The following is a 21,158-nucleotide window of genomic DNA, read 5'->3' as shown; positions in this document are numbered from 1 at the left end:
AATCTTAATGGAAGAGTAAGACAGGCCATTGTGGAGCAATTCTGCTAAGTATTCTAGGATGTGTGCTAGGTTTGCCACTGTAACATCTGTGCCCTTTGATGTGCTCCAAATGAGGAGTCTCCTCCATTTAGCAGAGTATGCTTTCCTGGAGGAGGGTCTGCGAGACTCCAGGATAATGTCCTTGACCCTCTGAGATAAGAAAGTTTGGTTTGGTCTTAAGCAATTTTCCAGGCAGTTAGTTGCAGAGTTTTCAAGCTTGGATGCAGGGTCTTGAAATTGTTCTGCGTTAGAGGAAGAGGCCATAGGGGTAGAGGCCATGAGTTCGCCTGAGACATGTTTTTCAGTAGCGGATACCAGTGTTGTCTTGGCCAGTCCGGAGCTATTAGTATCACCTTTGGCTGTTCCTCCCTGATCTTCAGAAGAACCTTGTACATCAATGGGAGAGGTGGGAATGCATACACTATTAGGGCATTCCAGCTGAAAGAGAGAGTCCACCCTCCAGGCTTGTGGGTGGTATGTCCTTGAGCAGAATTTCTTCAGTTGGTGGTTGAGAGGGGAGGCGAACAGGTCTATCTCTGGCAATCCCCATTTCTTTGTTATGAGTTTGAAGATGTCTGGATGCAGCATCCATTCGTGAGCATCCGTGGTAGTCCTGCTTAAGCTGTCTGCTAGTGAATTCTCTTTTCCTGGTACAAATATGGCCTGCAGCTGGATATTGAGATTCAGGCCTATGTTCCACAGATCCATTGCCATCCGGCATAGAGGGTAGGAATGCGTGCCTCCCTGTTTGTTTATGTACCACATGACCGTGGTGTTGTCCGTCCTTATCAGCAGATGTCCTTGCTGGAGGAATGGTTTGAATGCCTCGATTGCATGCTTGACTGCCAGCATCTCCTTTTGGTTTATGTGCAAGTTTAGCTGTCCTTGAGACCATAGGCCTTGGATACATTTGTCCTCCATGTGTGCTCCCCATCCTAGGTCTGAGGCTTCCGTGGTGATGGTCTGCCTTGGTTTTGGTTTCGTGAAAGGCAACCCTCTGTTGGACTGGCAGGCCTGAGCCCACCACAGGAATTCCTTTTGAAGGCATGGAATGATTGGTATCATGGTTTCTAGACTGTGTCTGCGTTGAGACCATACATTCCTTAGGTACCATTGTAATTTTCTCATATGCAGCCTGGCATGTGGGATCAAGATTATGCAGGATGCCATGAAACCCAGGGCCTGCAGGACTTTCCTTGCAGTAAGCTGAGTTTGTCTTGTCAAAGTCATGAAATAATCTGGAAGTTGTTTTTGTTTTTCTTCTGTGAGAAAAGCCATCTGAGTTATTGTGTCCAGATCTGCACCCAAAAAGGTTATCCTTTGGGATGGCACTAGTCTTGACTTTTGGATGTTGACTGTGTATCCCAAGGCCTGTAGCAGGTGTATGACATAGGCCAAATCCTTTATCAATTTTGTCTTGTTGTCCGCTTATATTAGGCAGTTGTCCAGGTATGGGTAGATTTGAATTCCCTGAAGTCTGCAATGTGCAATTACTGATGCCAGGCATTTCGTGAATACTCTGGGCGCAGTAGAAAAGCCAAAGGGCAATGCTGAGAATTGATAATGCTCTGATCCTGCAAGAAATCTGAGGTGTCTTCTGCAATCTGGTCGGATAGGGACGTGCAGGTATGCCTCCTTGAGATCTAGAGTCACCAGCCAAGACTCCTTGCTCAACATGGAAAGAAGTTGCTGTAGGGTCAGCATTTTGAATTTTGGTACAATGAGAAATGTGTTCAGTGCGGACAAGTCGAGAATAGGCCTCCATTGGTTTTCTTTTCTTGGTACAAGGAATAGTCTGGAGTAAAATCCTTGGCCTTGTTCCATAGATGGTACTCTTTCTATCGCTTTCATCTGAAGTAAATTTTTGATTTGTCTTAAAGCCTCTGGCTTCTGATTTGGTGGTAGGTTTGGCATTCCGCTCTTTTTTGGTAAAGTGTGGAAGTGAAACCTGTATCCTTTGTCTATTGTTTGCAATGTCCATGTGTCCTTTGAAATGCAATGCCAGTTTTTTGAGAATAAAGACAGCTTTCCGCCCAAGGGAGCTTCCAGTTGTTCCCTGGTAGGCGGAATCAGAGTCAAGTCATTGTGTCTGTCCTGTGCTAGTGGTTGTAGTTGCAGCTGTGGCAGTACTCCTCTGGTTGGCAGGCTGCCACTGACAGCCCCTATAGGCACCTTTGGATTGACCTCTGCCTCGAGGGCGTCTATTTCTGCCTCTCTGTGCTCTGGAGGTGTCTGGAAAGGACCAATTCTTGGAAGGCCAGTTTCTGCTGAACCTCGGAGGTTGGACCTGTAGAAATTCCTTTACTGTTTGTACAGATTTAGCTTTTTCTTCCACCTTCTTTAGAATCTCCTGTGCAGGGGAGCCAAATAAACTTTGTTTCTCCATTGGAGCATCTAGGAGCTTAGCCTTGACATGGTCTGGCAGGGATTGCTCTTTTAGCCAGGCATGCCTCAATTACTGCCCCAGTCATAGCTGATCTAAATGAAGCCTCCAGTGCATCATAGCCACATTTTAAGAAATGATTACTGACCTGCTGAGAGTTGTGTACCAAATCCTGAAGGGATTTACAGTCTAAAGGTTCAGTAGAAGAAAGCTTCTTATTCAGCTGATCTAACAAATATTCTTGGTACTGTATCATATGGAATTGACAGTTTAAAGCCCTGGCAGAAAGAGTAGCAGATGTATAAACCTTTTTACCCCATCTCTCTAATGCTCTAGACTCTCTGTCAGAGGGTAGGGGATTTTTGGCAGTGGCAGCTGCAACACCTTTTGGGCCCTGTGAAATAGTTTCTGGATCTGCAGCATGGGCTTTATACAGGTGGAAGTGTGAATCCGGGACCCTGTAGTATCTGTCAGGTTTGGCAGGGGCCGGAGGAAGAGAATCAGGTGCAGAACTAACATCATTATACACATCATCAATTACAGTCAGCACTGGTGGTATGGCTAAGGGCCTATGCTGGGGTAAATGTAAAAATGTCCTTAGCCTTTTTCTCGAATCAGAAAAATCCTGGCCCTGCCATTGAAAGTGTTCCCTCATAGAGTGCAAGGTCTCCCCAAAGGAAAATTCTTCAGGAGGGGAAGCAGAAGGGATAGAATCTTCAGCATCTGAATCCTCGAAAGGAGAATAGGCCCCTTCTTGATGGTCTGACAAATCAGATCCATCCGTGGAGTAATCAGAGGAGACAGGTTCAGAGGGTTCAGTCCTAGGCCTTTTGTGAGGTTGGGAGCCCCTAATCAAGGATATCAGGTCCTCAGCAAGACTAAGAATCTGAGAACTTGAGGAAAGCCTCTGAGAAGTAGATTTGGCAGGTAAAGCTTTTGAAAGTTTGGCAGCTTTAGCCCTGGAGAAGGCCTTAATAGACATAGAAACTGGGGGCCTAGCCGCCCCACGTGCAGGTGTAGATATGTCCAATGGAATGGTGTCGGATAAATCTTGAGCACTAGCTTCGGTAGGGATTTCTGAAGCCGACTCGGCCGGGGCCTCAGTGGCCTCGGTTGTCGGCGGTAAGGTTTCTGTCGTAGGAAGAACCGAGGGCTCGGTTTCAGCCGAAACCGAGACACTCGCGGTAGGCCTAGCCGTGGTTTCAGCCGAAACCGCGCTGCAGTGTCGGTCCTTTTCCCTGCGTTTTTGGCCAAATGCGAAGTCGAGTCTCCGGCGGCATTTTATATGCAAAAGCGAACTGAAAATTCTTCTGCAAACTCCGACCGACGTCTAAGAGTCCGTCGGTTGAAGGAGGCACAGGCTAAACAAGCTGATACGTCGTGGTCTGGGCCTAAGCAGGGAAGGCAGTAAGAATGGAAATCCTTATGAGGTATTTGTTTCCCACAAGTTAAACAATTATTTACTTTGTCTGACATCGGCTGAGGCAAGAAAGAGTCCCCAACGGGGTACTTAGCTTTTTCCGAAGTATTCGGTAGCTGAAATCTCTGGATCTGACCAACCGGCACTTGCGAACAGCTTCTGCTTCGGGCACCGCGCGGCAAGAAAGACTGGGGAAAATGGCGTCGGCTGATGCCTTTATACCCCAGTAGCTATGACGTCGGGGAAAGTGCGACATCAGCCGAGGCCAGACCCAGACTTTGGAATCCGGCCAACCGAAGGGCTGCCTGAGGCAGGACAACCCATATGTTATGACTGCAGATGCATCCTTGAAGGACATCTCAGCATTTCCCTATGCCTCTGTAATGTGGCATCAGTTACTTGAATAACACAACACAATGTGTCACATGGGAAAATACTCACCCCAGTTACCACTCTCAACATAAAGAGTTCTTCAACAGTCCATCCTAGGACCCTGCTATTTAACATACATAAATGACCGAATCAAAGCCTCTTCCCATTCCACAGTTATAACGTACTCGGATGATTCAACACTCATCTGTTTCCATCCTTCCCTTTGCTATTACTACTTAAGTAACTCACTTTCTTTCTCTGCTAGAAAAATATGGCTAAAACATTCTCACTTACAACAAAGACCAAGCTTATGTTATTTACCCCAAAATTAACCACAGAATTCAAAAACGTTTTCAGAATCGCATCAGCAAATAAACACCATAACTAAACCAATCACTCATACAGAACTTCTTGGTATTAATAATCTAAGCTTCAATCTACATATTCAAGAAACAGTCAAAAAGACAGATCAAAACTATGTCTCCTATATGCATCAATACATTTTCTCACTAACACAGACCATAAAATAGCATCATCTGCTCCCCAAACTTCTCTATGTCTCTCCATCTTTACAAACCTACATGCCCCTCAAATGGCAAAAGTCAAACTGTATAAGATAGGGAGACAACATCCCCAACACAGCACACCATTACATGGTAATTAAACAACTTAAATGTATGAAATTATTAAACTACCTTAGATAGTGGATAACTTTTTGGAAGGGCTAAGGGTGGTAATGTGGAAAATGAACCAGGTGATGTGGCAGCAGAGAATACAGGAGAAAAAAATTAAGCAACAGTGACAAACGGGAAAAGAAGAAAGTAGCAATAAACTGAGAAGGTATCTGGTTTTGTGGCAGCACATAATGTACTAATTAATATTTATGCAGCAGTGACAGCAGACAAAAAAGGAGACTAGCAGCAAACTGTAAATAAAACTGTTTTGAAAATGAAGAGAAGACCAGCTGTGAAAATAAGAGTAAAAAAATGACACTGTAGGTTACCACCTGTCCCTCTTTGTGAGGGACAGTCCCTCTTTGGACAGTTGTGTCCCGAAAAAAAAAACTAAAAAAAATGGTAAATGTCCTGAGATTTTAAGACAAAAAATATTTCCTAAGATTTCTTTAATAGTCGGATAAAACAGTTATTTTGTATCTGAAACACCTAAATGTTATATGAAATAACACATGCTACTCAAATGCTCCAAAAATAAGCTTTTATTTTGGCAAAGAAGTGAAGTTCTGTTCTTTGCACTTACCATAGGTATGTTTTGTTGAGCAACTCTCACGTTTCTACAAACAATGTTCCACTTTTGTGCACTTCAATAGATGGCAATTCTATGACACTGTAACAGATAAATATAAATAGGACAATTTGGTAACTGTTCTGGCTGTCAAAGCTCAAGAAATGTGGCCTTTTATACATACTGGAACAGAGACTTTTTGTGACTTAACATTTGTAAATGATGGACTGATGATTACATTTCTGGAAATGTGTAACAAAAAGAATGGGCATTTATCCATGTAACAACTACTTGTTTTCTGGTAGCAAAAAAATGCATGCAAGGTCCATGTGAAATTTGATAATACTGTGAAAATTAGAGACGAGAGAAACTTATGGAATGGAGAGTGGAGGTTGGAAGCTGTTTTGAAATGTGAAAAAACATGGTGAAACACTTGCCAAGTGTTACTTTTGCGGCTGGTCATACAGGGACATTAAAATATGCTGCCTGCCTAAATCATATTTAGAGTGTAGGGAGTTTTCTCATTTAATTAATGAGTGACAAGATACAATGTAACTAATGTGGTGAGAAAGGACATATGAGCCTGAATGCAGGTTGTGCAAAAAAAATAAAAAAAAGACACTTTTGGGTGGACTGCCAGGAGCAAACAGTATAATGAAAAAGAAGGGGAAAAAGAAAACATACATGAGGAATAACAGCAAGAGGCTGGGTGAAGGTGAAATAGGTAAAAAAGAAACTATAGAAGAATAAAAAATATGGAGGGGAAAGTGAGGAGAGAGAGTGCATGCAGGAAGAGAGGCCAGAAAAAGGGATTCATACTACTTTTTTTAAATTCTAGCCAGTGAAAAAACTGAATCGGAGGATCAAGGGTTATTTGTACATATACCCAGGAAAAAAATTTCATTTGGGGAAAAAGTAAAAATAAGATAATGGCAAATTTAAAAATATTTCCCCTAAACCTAAAAAGAAGGAAAAGCAACGACTTTAGAGTACTTTTGAAAATGATAATTGCAGAGGACTTTGTTACTTAAGGGGAAAATGAAAAAATAAAGGGAAAGGTGTAAAAACTACAGGAAGTGATCAAATCTGGTAAATTAACTGTGTGGAACAAAAGTTAATAGACTTACAGAAGGAATCACTTGCATCTGAAACTGATTATTTTGTATTATCTGAAGGTTTGGGACAGCTGTGATGGGATTTTCAGACCATTTAGCAATATGGATGGAGGTGAGTGACAGAACAAAGAGAGTATATTAACAAAGAAAATGGAATAAGAAGAACAGTTTAGAGACAATGGGATGAAAATGAAGAGTGGGAAGTACTGCAGTCACACAAGGATCGCATAACCATGAAGGACTTCTGTAAAAACTGGTCTGAATTTAAAAAGAAGTGTTTTTTTCCCCAAAGGCAGGGTGACAAAGAGAGGAACAGAAGCTGCAGTATATATATATATTTATATATATATATATATATATATATATATATATATATATAATATACATACATATACACAAATTAAAAAATAAGGCATACAAGGGAGAAGGGACGAAGTATCTGCATATCAGGTAAAATAATAAAGGAGGATATTTGTATAATGAGAGAAATGAAAAAATGTAAAAGGAGTGGTAAAAAGAACACAAGGGCAAATTATGAGTATTGTAGTACAGCCTGTAGAAAATATGTACAACAGTAAAATGAAGGAAAATAACACAGAATGGAAAGTACAAAAAATCCAGAATGAGCTAAGGAAATTTTTGAACAAGAAATTATTATTAAGAATTGGATGAAGTACTTAGGAAAGTAAATGTTGATTCAGTATCACGCCCAGATGGTATAGGGTATGGCATGTACAAGAATTTAGTAGATTGGCAAAGACAGTATTCTGTAAATATACTGAATGAGTGGCTGAAGGAAGGGTTTGTTTATGAAGTGTTCAAAATGAGATTAATGAAATAAAAATTGGAGACACATCACACTAAATAATACAAATTATAAAATTTTTATGAGAACAATACAGAGGAGAATGGAAGGAGGGCTGAGGATATTATGGAAGAACTTCCTATTTCAACTCCAACCTTCTCTATTAGGAGCTCGACAGCCTTGTGTAGTGCTGTTTTACTGTACTTGGTGATTCCTGGATTGATCATAGCTGTACCCCGAACTGGAGTACTTTTCCATTAAAGAAAAAAAGTTTTTGTATGAACAAAGTGGCAAGTATTTGTGCAAACTTGCTTGCAGGAAGCATTGCCTACTTAATTGTATATAGTTTTACTATAAGCTGATGGGATTAGTTGGTGGTGAGTGGCTACAATCGGTAGGGTTCCTGAGTAACTCAAGGCAATTGTCCTCCTTCAGCAGGAATTTAAACTGCTCAAGAGCCCTGCTTTTAAAGGGTGGCACTGACCTAGTTTGGTTTGAAATATTTAACTTTGTAAGATGAAACTGCAGGCCACATAACTGAGTAGTGGAGGATAACTGAAGCACTGGAGCATGAGGGAATTAAGTGGGAGGTTGACTTGATGGTTAAGGTGCTTACCTTAGAAACACAAGGTGCAGGGTTTGATTCTGACATGGGGTAATTGGCTAGGCTTAAATGGCCAATAAAGGCAGTTAGCCTAGTACTGATCTATAAACCTATATAAAGGTATCATACAGTCTTCCAAGGGCTGATCTTTGTTTGGATCTTGTTTTGATGAACCTTTTGCACATCCACAAGATAAACAGCATCAGAACTAGGAGATTAAAATGCCTAAAGTTTACTTGCGATATAAACAGGACAAGTTAGAGTGACAGATATGTTTCTCAGAGAATTCCTATTATCTGGAACAGACTCCACATCCATGTGAAGCAGAGTTCTTCCCTACCCCTATTTAAGTGCAACTTGGACCACTGGATGGATAATCGGAAATTCCCCCTGGTCTTGCCCTATGTCTTTGATGGACAGAGGCAATCAGTAAATCACCCCCTATATAAATCAAATTTGTGGGTAACATTTGGGTTACATGGCTAGGCTTCTAAGGGCACTGGTGGTTGTTTTACATATATATATATATATATATATATATATATATATATATATATATATACTATACATCTATGAACCTGTGGCATAAAAAGGAAGGGATGTCAAGAAAAGTTACCAGTTGCATGAGAAACTGTGGATGATATTAAGTAAAAAGGAGGATGTGAAATTACGAAAGGTGATCCTAGTAAGGCACTTGATACAGTAGGACATGATGCTTTGTGGGATGTTGTGGAGAAGTATGAAATAGGTAACAGATTAGAAGACTGTGTATGTCAGCATATCAAAATAACAGAGTGATAGTGTTAGTAAATAGGTGGCTGAGTAAAGAAATATGTATGAAGTGTGGTATAAGACAAGGATGTCCCTTGGGTGGAACACTGCACTGTTAGTGAATGCAGTAGTGAGTGAAATACCTTATAAAATGGAAGATGTTAGTGTTATGGAAAGTTATTGTCTCTCTCATGTTTATTCTTCATAAAATGTATATTAACTTGTAGTTTATTCACAAACGGGTCAAATAAAATGTTTAATATGTTTATGTCAAAAGAATAATAAAAAACAGATGCATAATGCTACCCACAGCAGCCCCATTTCAGGCCATTTTGGGGTGTAACAAATTAGAAAATGATAACCATTTATTTATACAGAAACGTTTAAGATATGCTGAAAAACATACTTTTTTTCAATTGTGGGGTGTGGTTCACCTTTAATCAATTTTGGGGTGTTGTTCTCCTTTAATCCTTTGCACTAACTGCCAGACAATGCACTGCTATAACAGTATAATCACAGAAAATGTGGTCTGTGCTCTGAGTGTAGCAAAACACAGGTGGTGCACAGCATGGGGTCTGGAAATAAAAAAAATAGATAATGCATACTGTAAATGGAAAATAAAGGTTATAGATACCATTTCAACTGGGCAATTTCTTCAGAAAAAAACTAAAGATAAAAAAGCTATATAAAGTTGGCAGTGCCCTAATTACAATGGTACCATTACAAGTACTCCTTTTCATTGATTAAAGATAAATTTCAGTGCCTGCTGATTCATTACAAATGCAAATGTCTTCCCATACAAACACTGATTACATTTCTTTTCTCTGTAGATTAGGCAGTGTCTGCCTATCCATCTAATCATAACTATGTTCAGCTTTTATTAATGTATATAAAAGACAAGGAGACCTATAGAGAAGTTTACTAAAACCTGCGCTGATATTTCATCAGTCCTAAACACAACTTTGTTTTCACGCATTCTATGCTCAATGTGCCTTTAGGGTACAGCGCTTCTTGTTTTGCAATTAGAACAACCAGACTTTACCAATAACAGGACCACCATAACAAGTGCCTTTCAATGAACACTCACATTTATTTTGGTTTGCTCAGAGTGTATACCCTCCGTAACCCAGCTCAGGATGATTTTCATTATTTCCGTCAATGACTAGGATGTAAATAAGGTAACTCTGTTTGTGGACTTCTCCGTGTTACATTACCCACTGTGTTCAGTCACATGTCTGGTATAGAGGCCTTTTGAAAAACATGTCCATTACAGCAAACTATCTGGATGTATGTTCTACCTCCAGCTGCAGATATTCTTGTGTCAAGTCACTGTTTGTCAGGCATTCCTTCCCTTGTACAGGAAGCAAACATTTCTTAAATGTATGGCAACAGCTGCCAAAAGAAATCACGGGAACCTTCATGAATGTGAATGTCTTTTGATTTGCCTGGGCATAGAACCATATGCTTTTCTTAACACTTTATTGTTCAAGAGTAAGCATAACTTTTCATATATCAACAGGCTACCAAAATGATTTTGTCTATGGACTGGTAGGTTTCAGGGCTTGGAAGTCTAGTGATTTGATATGACTCGCTTCATGCCATGTCCGGTTAACGAAGATATTTAAATATTTTAACTTGTTCAACAGTTTATTTATTTATTTATTTATTTTATTTAACATTTGTTGACCGGGAAAGTCCGACTAGGTTCCACAGATCCTGTTTTCAGCAGAGGCCCGGGGAGAAATGCTCAAGAAGAAATATCAATAGGGTATTTGAATGCGAGAGGTATATACTGGCAGTAAAAGAAGCTAAGTTCTTACCATAACATTCCATCTATGTTGTTGATCTTCAATCATTCCTTACTGATGGGTGTCAGTTCCATCCTCAGAACTGAGTTGGCTGTTATAACAAGCTTGTGCCAGCCAAAAAACTCTCAAGATAAGCTTACCCATAGTGCCCCTCTCTCTATCACCTCAGATCGTGTTTGCCCATAAGAAAAAGGAAAGAAAGCAGAGGCATTATCTGAGCAACTACCTTATCATAAGGTAGGACCAAATCCAAACGTCCAGGAGTCTTTTGGAGGGGGGATGGCGGGTGGGTTGTAATGAATGAATGAAGAAGATCAACAACACAGATGGAAAGTTATGGTATGAGCATAAATTCTTTATCTGATGTTGTTAATCTTCATTCATTCCTTACTGATGGGACAGAGGCCCTAGCTACTTTATTTCTTGGAAGGCCCTATGGAAGAATATTCCTGAGCACCACTGAACCAAAGGAAGCTCTCCACTTGGAGAACAAATCCAATTTTGTAATGCGTGATAAAGGTATGAGGGGTGGCCCATGTTGCTGCTGCACAAATGTCAACCATGGAAGCTCTTTCATGGAAGGCAACAGATGTTGTGACTGATCCTGTTGAATAAGCTTTGACCTTAGATGGTAGAACAGCTTTGTTTTGTTCATAGACAAAGCAAATACAATCTCTCAACCATTTAGACAGAGTCACTTTGGAAACAGATCTTCCCAATTTTGGTCCTGAAAAAGATAAGAATAGTTGGGCAAACTGTCATAGTGATTTAGTCCTGTCCAAGTAGAATTGCAATTGTCTATGCACATCAAGTAAATGTACAGCATATTCTCCTTTGTTAGAAAAATCTGAAAAGAAAACTGGCAGGTCTATTGCTTGATTTATAGTCAAATTGGAAATAACTTTGGGTAAGATGCTGGGATTAGTCCGAAGTGATACTCTGTCTTTATGGAAAACCATGTAAAGATGTTTTATGCACAAGGCTTGTAATTCAGACATTTGTCCTGCTGAAGTAATAGCGACCAGGAATAAAATTTTCCAGGATAAAAATTTTATATCATAACTGGCAGCAGGTTTAAAAGGAGGACAAGTCAAGGATCGTAGAACTAGTGTTAAATTCTAGGGCATGATTGGCTCTTTAAAGGGGGGAGCCTTTCAAAAAGGTCTTACAAAGATGGTGAGAAATCAATGATGAGTCCTGGAACCCATTGTGGAAGTTCGAGATAGCTGCCAGGTGCAATTGAATAGCTGAAGCTGCCACTCCCGAGTGGAAAATGTTTGATAAACAGTCCAGTACCAAATCAAGCAGAGCTGAAAATGGGTCTGTTCCCTTCTCTCGAGACCAAATTATGAATCTTTTCCACTTGCTGAGGTAAAGTTTCCTGGTGGATGGTTTATGAGAAGCCAGAATAATGTGACATACAGGGAAGGATAGGTTACTTTGCCTGGCAATTACCGAAGTGGAGGAACCAAGCTGTCAGCTTGAGGTTCGATAAGTTTGGATGTATCAACCCCTGTGGATGAGACAGCAATTCCGGAGTTGGAAACAGCAGGTGAGGCCAAAGAAAGGGAAACCAGACCTGTTGGGGCTAATAGGGTGCAATGAGGATTATTCTGCTTCTCAACCGAATAGCCTTCTTTAGAAACTGTGGTATCAGAGGAAGGGGGGCATATAGTAGCCCAGTGGGCCAATCGTGTACTACAGCATCCCTCGGGGACTCCCCCTGTGAGGGAATTAGGGAAAAGTAGCTGCTGCATTTGTGGTTTGCGGGGGATGCAAATAGATTGCAGCAAGGTTGACCCGAGCGACTGAAGATCTTCGCTGCTATGATAGGACTGAGGGACCACTCATGAGGCAGGAGGATGCATCTGCTCAGTTTGTCTGCAATCACGTTGGAATCCCCAGGAATGTGCGTTGCTGTCAGAAAGCAGTTGGAAGCTATCACCCACTACCAAATTCTCATGACCTCTCGACACAACGGGGTAGGACTTGGTTCCCCCTTGTTTGCTGATATACCCAACTACAGGCATGTTGTCTGACTGGATAGCAATTGTCCCTGATGGGAGGGCAGATTGAAATGCTCGCAATGCTAGAAGCACTGCCCTCAGTTCTAGAACACTGATATGCAGGTTGGCCTCCATGGGTGACCAAGTGCCTTGGACTGTCTTTCCCTGGAAATGCCCCACCCCATAAGGGAGGCATCCATGGACACTCTGGCCTTGGGCTGGGAGGGGGATAAAGGATGGCTCCATAGGTCTTTCTCTGACTTCGTCCACCAAATTAAGCCTTGTTTGCATCGATTTGTTATGCAGATGTGAAAGGACATAGGATGAGTCAAATGAGACCACAAGCAGACATGAGAGCAATATGGAAGAAGGCTACCCAGATAGTTCCAATAGTAGTAGGGGGCAACAGTTCTTATAAAAGAGTCTACCATCATATTTAGATATGCTACCAATACACATAACTCTATATGAATTACAGGAGTCTCATTACTGGGCATACTGCGGGTGCTGCAAAGAGCACTTTTGGCTGACATCAAAGAGTGAAACAATACTAATTTCATGAACTTTAATCGTACTTTGACTTAGAAACGGGGTCCATTCCCGCCATGGTATTACAAACCCAAAAGATCTGAAAAAATTAAAAAGTGAGACCATTGTGTTAGTAAAAGCCACTGAAGAAGCCTCATGTGTAGTCTTGCCAGGGGAACTATTGTAATCGATGCTGCCATAGATCCTAACAGCTGAAGAACTGCCTGAGCTGGAACTTTGTCCTGAGAGAGTATCACCCAGAGTTGAGATCTTAGTCTTTCTAGTCTGTGCAGTGGGAGGGAGACTAGGCAAGATTGGGTGGTGAAAGTTACCCCTATGAATTCCAGGGTTTGTGAAGGAGTCAACATGCGCTTCTCCTCATTTCCTGAGATCCCTAAGGATGCTACCAGCTGTAGAGTGTAATGTAAGGCTGTAACCAGTAGGCGCTTGGTGGAGGCAGTAAGGAGCCAATCTTGCAGTCTCAAGTGAGCTGTTACCACTGCCATGCATTTGGTGAACACTCTGGGGGCTGTGGAGAGACACAAGGGTAGCAAGTGGAACTGGTATTGACTGGCAGGAAGTGGAGGAATCTTCTGGAGCTTTTGTCCATTTTTATGTGGCAATAGGCATCTGTCGAGCACATCCAATTGTCTTTTTTCTAGAAAAGGTAGTATAGGCTGAACGGTCACCATCCGGAATTTTGTTTCTTTGACAAATTTGTTTAGGATGCTGAGGTCCAAGACTGGCCAACAGTCCCCTGTCTTTTTTGGCACTAAAAAGAACCTTGAGTAAAATCTGGATCCTATGTGGTCTGGTTGGATTGCTTGGATGACTCTTTTTTTTGGAGCAGCTTTTGTATTTCTTGAGCTGCTGCTTCTCTCTGACTGGGTGGAATGTCGGGAATATGCCTTAGCGGCCTTGGGTAGAAATCGAAAGGTATATCATAACTTCTGGTAATTATCGTCTGCACCCAAAAATCTGTGGTTATCATTTGCCAGGCAAAGTGGTGCAGAGAAAACCATCCCCAGACTGCTTCCAGAGGTAAGCAATCAGGCTACTCTTCAGGAGCGCTGACAGGGTTGTCCAGAAAAAGAATCTCTGGATCCTTGATTATGTGGACCCACTCTGCCTCTATGGGGCCGTCTGCCAAATGAGTTTCCCCCTTTGCCCCAGAGGAGTAAACTCGCCACGTGTGTCACAGAAAGGTCCCTGGGACTTCTTGTACCACATCTTTCCACTCCTTTGATTCCTAGAGTTAGATCTTTGGGGGGGGGTGAAAAAAATGTATGCCCGCGGCAGACAGGGTCTTGCTGTCTTTTTAACACCTGGCCAATGTGTCTTTCACTTTCGGGCCAAAAAGAGAGGAAGCTTCCACTGGAGCATTGAGAAAGGAAGACTTAAAAGGGTCTTCAAAATGACATAGGCGCATCCAGGCATGATGTCTCATGACAACACCTGCACCCACTTCTCTAGCCGCCCCTTCGGTAGTATGAGAAATTAACTGCATGGACGAGTTAGATATAGATTCCAGGGTGGAAAGCCTTGAGGCAACTTTGTCACATACCTCATCAGAAACTGCCCCTGCTAAGGCTGAGAGTTCCAAAATTAGGTCTCTCTGGAGCCAGGTAAAATGTGCCAAGTAATTCAAGGACTGGAAGGCAAGGGTTGATGAAGAAAACACCTCCTTCCCTAACTTGTCAATCGCCTGAGACTCCCTGTTCGGGGGATGGACAGTACGCCTCTCCTCGGCAAGCTCTTTCTTAGTGGCTGCCTCCGCCACCATAGCGTCTACTGGTACGCCTTTGGACCAATGTGGACTGTCCTCCAGTGGGGAAAGAATTTTGTCTGGTCCCAGGGGATAGGTTCAACAGTGTCAGGATTCCTCCAAGCACGCTGCACAATGAGCTGCACCAGGTAATCTGCAGGCGGGGTCACCAAAGAAGTAGAAGGTCGAGCATGGAAAGCCTGCAAGAATACAGACTCCTCAGAGTAATGGTTGGTGGGCTTCCAGTCTCCCTGCCTCTTTAAAATGTCCAGCATGTCTCCAAAGGAGACATCATCAGGGGGCGACCATGGGGACCCTTTCCCTTCATCGTAGTTTGTATCTACAGTAAGTAATTCCTTAGGGGAATACATGTGCCTCCTCTTACACAATCTCCTATGTGGTACCTACTCAGCAGGGGCATTTGAAGAGGACTCTGAAGAGTGGGTACCTTGTGGAAAGGTACCTTGAGGTTCCCATGTTCCATGTCCAAAGTAGTGGACTGTGTCAGCTGGGGTTCAGAGGACAGAAATATATGAGTCTCCAGCGCCAAAGGAACCAGCTGTGAGCCTGCATAGGCAAGTGTCCTCTCCATTACCTGGAAAGCGGGTCCGCCTGAAGAGGAGTGGGAGCCTGGAACCAAGAAAGACAACCTCAGGATCGGGGTCACACCCCGCTCTGACAAGCCTACCCCAAGGAAGGAGCCACAAGAGGACTTGGTGCCTCCAAGACAACCAGAACCTTACTAGACTGCGCCGCAGAAAAAATAGGCACCATACTAGGGGTCAGGGTGCCAACAGCCCAGTCATGATCCCAAGGATGGCTCAGCTCCGAGTGAGTCGATGTCCATCGGGTAGGCTCCGTAGCCATGGTAAGGTCTACCAATGGAACTGAAGAAGCCGGTACCAGGAAAGGTGTCTATGGCTCCGATACCTACAAGGAGGTCCAAGGAAGAATATATGTCAGAATCTGTGGAGAAAATTCCTCATCTGCAGGTGGGAGGGAGGATTTGGAAGGAGTTGGAAATCCTCTGGTCACCAACAGCTGATCCACCAGTCTCACTACGTCGAATTACGAAAGGCTCCTGGAAGAGTGGGTTGACATCCCATACTGAATCAGCACATTCTAAAAAGGGGCTGCACTGCTGTCAAAAAAAGGGATCTGCCAACGGGGAGTATCGGCTCCAAGGCAATATCTCACCTATCGGCACCATGGTCAAAGGACCATCAAGAAGCATAGGGGTGGAGAAAGTTACCAGAGTTGGGAAAACTATTTTTGGTGCAGAAAGGGGGATCTGTACTGTAGCCATGGAAGATAAAGTTTTGGTTGGTTCCATACTCACAAGAGGTACCGTGGGGAGAGCCTGCGGCATTGGTGCCAAGGATGGTACCGTAGTTGAAGACTGACGCATTGGTGCGGAGGACAGCACTGTAGTTGGTGGTTGAGGTCCGGATATCAAGGACAGCACTGTAGAAGAGGTTTGAGGCCCCAGTGCCAAAATTTCTGGTGTCAATTTAGGTAGTTTTGCTTTCGGGTCGAAGATTTAACCAATTTAAAGTCTCTAAGCTGTGGAAATGAAGGAAGAGAATGGCTTCTTTTCTTGTGTTCCTTTTTAGCAGGGGGTGAGCCCTCTGTCTCAGAAATAGCCTCTGAGAAAGGAGTTTTTAGAAGACCCTTGAGAATCAATTTATTTTTCTTTCAAAGTATGGGCGATAAAGCCCTTACATATGTCACATAGAGATTCAACTTTCAAATGCTGTACCCTGAGACAATAAACACAAGACAAATGACTGTCTGAATATAGCATTTTGCTACTGCACTTATCACACTGCTTGAAGCCCATTGTTCCTTTTTTATCAGCCATTATGAAATTAGAGTAAGCACCTGTCCAGCAACATAATATGCGACACAAACAGCAAATTACACACTACAAAGAAAGAAAGGAGTTTTTTTTTGTTTACCAACAATGGTAAGACAAGATATACCCAACAGGTAAAGAAAGGAAGAAAGGGGAGAGACAGAAGAGAGGGGAGATACCAGCAATGGTATTGGGAATTACCTCAGAGGTAAAGGAAGGCCTGTACCAGCAATGGTACGAAGAATACCACAAACTTGGTAAAGAAAAGATGAAAATACTTCAAAGGGAAAGCAAACTCTAAATGACTAACAGAGAAAAAGAAATCTTACAAGTAACCAAGAGAAAAATTTTAGAAGTATAAAATTTTTAAATGACCTAGCTTGAGAGCTGGCCTGACACGTCTTGTAGTATAAGTGGCAAATGAAATCTGAGGTGATAGAGAGAGGGGGACACTATGGGTAAGCTTAGCTCGAGAGTTTTTTGGCTGGCGTGAGCTTGTTATAATGGCCGACTCGGTTTCGAAGACAAAAGTGACACCCATCAGTAAGGAATGAATGAAGATTAACATCAGATCCTCCATTTCATCTCAAAAATACTTTTGGTTTTAGCTATATATGTATGTATGCATATATGTTTGTATATATGCATGTATTTATTTTATTTAATTATTTGTTCAATATACTTTTTTTACTGTTAAGATATCTGAGGGAAAAAAAAGATGTTATGTCTTACCATAACGTTCCATCTGTGTTGTTGATCTTCATGCATTTATCACCAATGGGTTGTCGGTTCTGTCCTCGGAACCGAGCCGGCCTTACACCAAGCTCACGCCAGCCGAAAACTCTTGAGCTAAGCTTTTATCCATAATGCCCTTCTTCCTGTTATCTCAGATTGAGTTTGCCCATTAGTAAAGCAGAGGCAGTTTCTGCGCAAGTACCCTATTTCAGGATTTTGACCCAAAGCATCCCCCAGGAGCCTTAGGAGGGGGAAGGAGGGTGGGGCATGATGAATGGATGAATATCAACAACACAGATGGAACATTATGGCAAGACATAACTTCTTTATCTGACAGTGTTAAATTTCATCCCATTCATCACCCATGGGACAGAGTCCCCAGCTACCTTGTGTCACTTGGGCGGCCCTATGGAAGAATATTTCTGAGCACCATTGAGCCAAATGAAGCTCTTCTCCTAGAGACCAGATCCAATTTGTAATGACTGATAAAGGTATGAGGAGTAGCCCATGTAGCTGCTGCACATATATAGTCTAAAGAAGCTCTTAAATGAAAGGTCACAGAAGTAGCTATAGATATAGTGGTGTGAACTTTGACTTTCTGTGGAATAGGTTCTTTCTCATGACAGTAGAGGAAGAGTATACAGTCTCTGATCCATTTAGAAAGGGTTACCTTAAAAACTGACTTTCCTATCTTAGGACCAGAAAAAGAAACAAACAGCTGGTCAGACTTTCAGAATGGATTTGTCCTATCCAGACAGAATCTCAACTGTCTGTGTATGTCTAACAAATGTAGACAGTATTCTCCTTTATTTGAAAAATTCGGGGAAAAATCTGGTAGGTCAACAGTCTGGTTAATAGAGAAGTCTGAAATCACTTTAGGGAGAAAGGAAAGATTTGTCCGGAGTAATACAATGTCCTTGTGGAAAATCAAATAGGGACGTTTTATGCATAGAGCATGGAATTCTGAAATTCACCTAGCTGACATGATGGCCACCAGAAAAAGAGATTTCCATGATAGAAATTTGATGTCACAAGTTGCTGCAGGTTCAAAGGCAGGTTGCATCAAAGATTGTAGGACTACTATTGTGAGGTTCCATGGTTCTATAGGTTGTCTGATCAGGTGTCTAATGTGAGAGACTCCTTTCAGAAAGGTTTAACATAGACTATGTGAGATCAAGGTAGAATTCCCAAAGCCACTATAAAAGTCTGAAATGGCAGTTAAGTGGACTTGTATAGTGGAAGCTGCAGCGCTGTCTGCAAAAAAAATTGACAAGTACTCCAGTTTTGCCATAACTGGGGCTGTGTACGGATCTAAATGTCTCTCCTTAGCCCAAATCGAAAATCTCTTCCATTTATCCAAATAACGTTTCCTGGTGGATGGTTTGTGAGAGGCCAGAATAGTACCATGTACAGGAGAGGAAAGAATGTTCTGCCTGGCTATCAGCGGAAGTAGAGAAACCAGGTTGTCAGCTTGAGACTGGTTAAGTTCAGTAGGCTCAAACCTTGGGAGTGAGAAATCAGATCTGGAATTGGATCCAGGATCCATGGTCGACATAATAGGTGAGGCCGAAGAAAGGGGAACCATACTTGTCAAGGCCAGTAGGGGGCTATGAGGATCACTTTGCTTTTCAACCAAAGAGCTTTCTTTAAGAATTGGGGAATCAGAGGAATGGGGGAGTAAGCATACAGGAGTCCCATGGGCCAATCGTGGATTAGAACATCCTGCGGGGGATTAGGGCAAAGTAGTTGCTGCGTTTGTGGTTGTATGGGTTGGGTGAATAGATCGCAGCAAGGCTGGGCCCAATGGCTGAAATTTTTCGTCGCTATGGATGGATTGGGGACCACTTGGGAGGCAGGAGAATACATCTGCTGAGCTTGTCCGCAATCATGTTGGCATCCCCGGGAATATGCGTTGCTATCAGAAAGGGGTTAGAAGCTATCACCCACTGTCAAATCCTCATGGCCTCTCGACAGAAGGCGTAGGACTTGGTTTCTCCTCGTTTGTTGATATACCAGATTTACTGACAATTGTCACGGAAAGAAGGACAGACTGGAATGCTTGCAATGCTAGACGCACAGCCCTCAGTTCTAGGACATTGATATTCAGATTTGCCTCCATTGTAGACCACGTGCCTTGGACTGTCATTCCCTGACAATAACGCCCCACCCTATCCGGGAAGCATCTGTGGTCACAGTGGCTCTGGGTTGAGGAGAATGGAAGGGGCGGCTCCACAGTTCTGTCTCTGGCCTCATCCACCACCTTAGATTTTGTTTGCACTGATTTGTTATTCATATCTGGAAGGACAAACAATGCTGATTTGGGTACCACTGAGATAGAAGAAGCCATTGAGGGAGTCTCATGTGAAGTTTCGCAAGCTGTACCATTGGTATAGAAGCTGCCTAGAACCTAGGAGCTGAAGGACCTCTCATGCTGACACTTTGTTTTGACAGAGTATCCCCCGAGTTGGAGCCTTAGTCTTTGTAATCTGTGATCCGGAAGAGAGATCAAACAGGAGTGGTAGTTGAATACTGCTCCTATGAACTCTGGATTGGGTCGGCATCAGGTTGGCTTTCTCCCAATTTATGGATATTCCCAGAAGGTTCGCCAGAGATAGGGTGTATTTCAGGGCCATTACCAGCAGATGCTTGGTGGGGGCGGTGAGGAGCCAATCGTCTAAATATGGAAACATCCGAATCCTTCCAGTCTCAAGTGAGCTGTCACTACTGCCATGCATTTTTTGAACACTCTGGGGGCTGTAGAGAGTCTAAAGGGTGAAGCACAGAATTGGTAGTGATTGGCTCCCAGCTGGAAGCAAATTAGCCTTCTGGACTGCTTGTCAATTTTGATGTGGTAATACGCATCCTGAAGGTCCACTGAGCACATCCAATTGCCTTCCCCCAAAAAAAGAAGAATGGACGGAACAGTGACCATGCGGAATTTTGTTTTTGTGACAATTGTGTTTAAATTGCTGAGATCAAAAAATCTGTCTCCAGTCCCGCCTTTTTTGGCACCAAAAAGAATCTCGAGTAAAATCCAGATCCGCACTGGTCTAGAGGAACTGCTTGGATGACTCTTTTTTGACACAGCCTTTTATCTCTATGGCTGCTTCTTCCCTTTAATTGGGTGGAACGTCGGGTATTGGTGGCTTTGGGTAAGAATCAAATGGGATGTGGTAACCTCTGGTTATCTTCTGCACCCAAGAATCGGTGGTTATTGATTTGCCAGACAGTGTGGTGCAGAGAGAAATGTCCCCCAACTGCTTCCAGAGCAAAGCAATCAGGCCGCACTGATAGGACTGTCCAGAGAATGAGTCTTTGGGTCCCTGGTTATGTGGGATCCCTCTGCCTCGGTAGAGGCATCTTCCAGAAGAGTTACCCCCTCTGCCTCTGGCAGTAAACTCGCCACGTGTGTCACAAAAAGGACCCCGAGACTTCTTGCGCCACAACTTTCCACTCCTCTGATTCCTGGAGAAGGAATGCTGGGGGGTGGAAAAGCGTACACCTATGGCAAACAGGGTCTTACCATCTTAGAGTGTCCTTCACTTTTGGGCTGAACAGGGCAAACGCTTCGACTGGAGCGTTCAGGAAGGAAGACTTAAAGGGGTCCGTGAAATCACACAGGTGCATCCAGGCGTGACATATCATAACTAGACCTGAACCCGCAGCTCTTGCCACCCATTCGGTTGCATGGGATTGTAACCTCATGGACG

General features: G+C 42.8%; 1 protein-coding gene across 6 annotated transcripts in view; it reads right to left on the bottom strand.

The window, feature by feature from the left end:
* The window catches only part of BCORL1 (BCL6 corepressor like 1), a 1,083,397-nt gene that overhangs the window by 1,028,829 nt on the left and 33,410 nt on the right, over nt 1-21,158 (bottom strand). For 5 of the 6 annotated variants that reach the window (XM_044057522.1, XM_044057520.1, XM_044057526.1 and 2 more), the window contains exon 4: nt 5,472-5,558. The exons of the other annotated variant lie outside the window; for it this stretch is intronic. The gene's annotated coding sequence lies outside the window, so the exon portion shown is untranslated. The remainder of the gene's footprint in view (nt 1-5,471; nt 5,559-21,158) is intronic. 6 annotated transcript variants of the gene reach the window in all.

The sequence above is a fragment of the Protopterus annectens genome, chromosome 15.part0, assembly GCF_019279795.1.
Source record: "Protopterus annectens isolate FY-2018-M chromosome 15.part0, PAN1.0, whole genome shotgun sequence".
NCBI classification, from domain to species: domain Eukaryota; kingdom Metazoa; phylum Chordata; order Ceratodontiformes; family Protopteridae; genus Protopterus; species Protopterus annectens.
The sequence above is the reverse complement of the archived record's forward strand: the minus strand, read 5'-3'. Positions and strand labels throughout refer to the sequence as shown.